The 4,337-nt window shown below is 38.2% G+C and overlaps 1 non-coding gene across 1 annotated transcript; it reads right to left on the bottom strand.

Annotated features, from left to right (window-relative positions):
• Positions 1-4,031: 4,031 nt before the first annotated feature.
• TRNAP-UGG lies at positions 4,032-4,103 on the bottom strand. The gene has a single exon. It is a non-coding gene; the product is annotated as a tRNA-Pro (tRNA).
• Positions 4,104-4,337: the final 234 nt, after the last annotated feature.

The following is a 4,337-nucleotide window of genomic DNA, read 5'->3' as shown; positions in this document are numbered from 1 at the left end:
CCCCCCCTAAGCATATGGATCCACCCAATTGATGAACACTCAAACCAATCTCACCCATCCTTTTTGGCATAGGGACGCGAGAACCAATCCTAGTCATCTACAGTGGGGAGACCCCTTAAAGCAACAAGCAAGAATGGCTAGGTTGATAGCAGGGTTAAAGAAAAGGCTAGTATGAAAAGACGCATCGCATAACCATCCCTGTAAGCAGCTTCATTATTTCTTGATCTATGAACCGACTTTATGAAAAAAATTAGCCTTTCGGCTGAAAGTGTGACTGTTGGGTATGGATAAGCAGGACCTCTTAGTTCGGGGGAAACTGAAGATGTTGGCTAAGAAAGCTAACCAGGCAAGTACAGGACGGACAAAATGCACATATAAATTGATTGACATGATCCCTCTCCCTCTCTCTTTGGCTAGTTGGCTAGTTGCATGATAAGCAGGAAAGCATACTAGGTAGGGAAAGAAAGGCTGCTCGATCTCCTGTAAGGCCAACCCTCAACAACGAGCTCACCAGGCAATGCTATAAGTCCGATAGAAGTCCAAGGTTTCATCTACTACGGACCAGGAAGCTCTTGGAGGAGTTAACATGAAATGAGAAATACATTCGATTACGATAACTAATAGATAGCGAACTTTTTGGTAGAAACTGAATGATCCCTTTGCTCAGGCAAGAAAAGGAAAAGGTAGTCGTACTCCTACCTTTTCCGTCGAACGATAGAAAATTTTGAGCTGAAAGATTGAATAACACCTAGTAAGAAAGGCGGGCTTAGCAGGTTTCTCCAAACGTATAAACAAAAAGAGGAAGCAACCGGTTCTAAAGAGGATACCGATACGCGTACATTCTCGCATGGAAGAACCTAGCTGAACCGGATCTAGGGTCCTAACCTAGTCCGACTGACCTTCTTTGGCTGGCCCCCGCCCCTTGTAACAAGGTCAACGTGTACGTGCTTTTTCCTTTTGTTTAGCGAGATAGCTTACCAGCTCTTTTGGTTCATAGCAGTAGTATGGAAAGTGAAATCCTCATCTTGAGTCGAGTCCGCATTGCCATATGAATCGACATCGGCCAAATCAAGAGCTCCTATTTTTTCTTTAACGAAAGCGGATCTAACAGTTTCGATAAAACCAACAACTTTTAAAGAAGGAGTCGCTCTGCCTTGATCACCGTGGACATATGCAGCTCCCGCTTTACCTTTGCCTACCGTGAAAAGGAAAGTTCCCTCATGGTAGGCCCTCCCAGCTCCCGAACGTCTTTCTATCAATCGAGAGAGGTATAGAATAGTACAACAAACCAACAAGACAAGAATGGACTCATAAGATGGGTGGTCAGGGAAGCAATTTCATTTATGTTATCCGCCAAGGAAATGATCAAGGAATTCTCTATACATGGCTGAGAGATGACCGTATTGTTGCACATCGTGAATAAAGTACCGTAGGCAAGCGAAGCTTTTGAAAATGAAACCGTGTAGAACTCAGATCCACTTTCTCTTCGATTTGTAAACTTCGGATCTGATCTTCCTTTCATCTCTGGGTGACTGAGAGAGAATTTAGGCCTGGCGTGCATCCAATTCGATCAACAATAAGGTACAAAGAGGATTGATGAAATGGGCTTGAAGTTCCATTATCGTTAGGTCGAAGATCTCTACTAGGTTTAGTGCACTTTAGTAGTTGCGAATTTTGCCGTAATCGAATGTCTTTCTCATTCGACATTCGCTCTTACCAAGCACTCATACTCGCCAGGCTTGAGGAGACAGTCCGTGAGCTAATTGGGTTTCGAGATTGCGTATATGCAAAAAAAGCTTGCTTTCGACTTTCTCCTCGGTGTTTTGTGCCCGATTCTAGTTCAGGAAAGGGTCTGATCTCTTTCATTGGAGCACATTGATGCCGAAGGAGTCTACGGAACCGGTGGAGAGGCTATGATGACTTCAGGCTATTCAAATAGCATGACCAATACCACCAAAAAAAGGTATCTAAGTCACACTAGTGGAATAGCTTTTTCATAATAATTATCTCGATATATGATACCAAAAACCTGCCTGATAACTGATAAGGTAAGGGGTTTCAAAAGACAAAAGAATGACAATTCTACGTGTGATAGAAAAGGAGATCTTCTTTTTCTTTCAATGTGCACGGCTCGCCTGCCTTCCTGACCACAGATAGGCTATGGGGCTTTGCACTTCGGCCCCTAAGAATATCACATCAAGGTGACAAGATTCGAACCTATGGCTCTCTGAAACTTCTTCATCGGTTATTTGGGCACATCTTTCTTAAAAGGATTGTGACGACAGATGACCTATGTGACGACAGCGGACAACGTGCCTGCTTTCCTGACCACGGATAGACTATGGGGCTTTGCACTTCGGCCCCTGAGAATACCACATTAAGGTGACAGGATTCGAACCTATGGCTCTCTGAAACTTCTTCATTGGTTATTTGGACGCATCTTTCTTAAAAGGATTGTGACAACAGATGACCTATTTGACTTAAAAGTTCCAAGAAAGAATACAATAGAACAATTTGTGTAATGCTTTTTTTAAAGTCAGGCTCGAGACGATCTTTATTCTTCCAAGAATATGTTTCATTCTCTTGTAATGCTTTTTTTAAAGTCAGGCTCGAGACGATCTTTATTCTTCCAAGAATATGTTTCATTCTCTATTCTCATCTTGACTGAAAAGTTCCTAGAAAGAATACAATAGAACAATTTGTGTAATACTATTTTTAAAGTTCGGCTCGAGACGATCTTTATTCTTCCAAGAATATGTTTCATTCTCTATTCTCATCTTGACTGAAGTTCGGCTCGAGACGATCTTTATTCTTCCAAGAATATGTTTCATTCTCTATTCTCATCTTGACTGAAAAGTTCCTAGAAAGAATACAATAGAACAATTTGTGTAATACTCTTTTTAAAGTCCGGCTAGAGAGGATCTTTATTTTTCCAAGAATATGTTTCATTCTCTATTCTGATCTTGACAGAAAAGTTCCTAGAAAGAATAAAATAGAACAATTTGTGTAATGCTCTTTTTAAAGTCCGGCTCGAGACGATCCTTATTCTTCCAAGAATATGTTTCATTCTCTATTCTCATCCTGACTGAAAAGTTCCTAGAAAGAATACAATAGAACAATTTGTGTAATACTCTTTTTAAAGTTCGGCTCGAGACGATCTTTATTCTTCCAAGAATATGTTTCATTCTCTATTCTCATCTTGACTGAAAAATTCCTAGAAAGAATACAATAGAACAATTTGTGTAATGCTCTTTTTAAAGTCCGGCTCGAGACGATCTTTATTCTTCCAAGAATATGTTTCATTCTCTATTCTCATCTTGACTGAAAAGTTCATAGAAAGAATACAATAGAACAATTTGTGTAATGCTCTTTTTAAAGTCCGGCTCGAGACGATCTTTATTCTTCCTAGAATATGTTTCATTCTCTATTCTCATCTTGACTGAAAAGTTCCTACAAAGAATACAATAGAACAATTTGTGTAATGCTCTTTTTAAAGTCAGGCTCGAGACGATCTTTATTCTTCCAAGAATATGTTTAATTCTCTATTCTCATCTTGACTGAAAAGTTCCTAGAAAAAATACAGAACAATTTGAGATGAAAAGTTCCTAGAAAGAATACAGAACAATTTGAGATGAAAAGTTCCTAGAAAGAATACAGAACAATTTGTGTAATACTCTTTTTAAAGTCCGGCTCGAGAGGATCTTTATTTTTCCAAGAATATGTTTCATTCTCTATTCTGATATTCTAGGTTCAATGTTTAAAAACCCCATTTTAAATCATATTATTTGCATAATTCATTTTGATATAATATGGTTGGGGGCATTTTGAGAATCGAATTTGAGACCTCTCACACCCAAAACCGATAATTATACCACTTAGACCAAATGACCAAATGTCTCAATATATGAAATTTATATAAGTTGAAGTTGTGCATTCTCATGCATTCCTTTGGGTTAGGCCCCATTGATAACTAACTATTTTATTTTTTTTGTTTTTATTTTCTTTCAAAATTGTATTTTTTTTCTTTTGGAGGGGCATTTCAAGAATCGAACTCGAGACCTCTTGCACCCAAAGCAAGAATCATACCACTAGACCAAATGCCCTTATTATGGACTATATATTAAGTTGTTTATGGAATGTATCATCATTATTTCATTTATTTTCTTTGTTAATGAAATATACGATCAATTATTACATAGGGTTTGTGATAATTACTATAGAGAGAAGAAGAAAAAATAGAAGTTAATTACTGTAGAGAGAAGAAAAAAGAATAGAAGTTAATTACTGTAGAGAGAAGAAAAAAGAATAGAAGTTAATTACGGTAGAGAGAAGAAAAA

Source organism: Cucurbita moschata, unplaced genomic scaffold (genome assembly GCF_002738365.1).
Source record: "Cucurbita moschata cultivar Rifu unplaced genomic scaffold, Cmos_1.0 Cmo_Scf00046, whole genome shotgun sequence".
In the NCBI taxonomy this organism is placed as follows: domain Eukaryota; kingdom Viridiplantae; phylum Streptophyta; class Magnoliopsida; order Cucurbitales; family Cucurbitaceae; genus Cucurbita; species Cucurbita moschata.
This window is presented reverse-complemented; position numbering and strand designations above follow the sequence as displayed.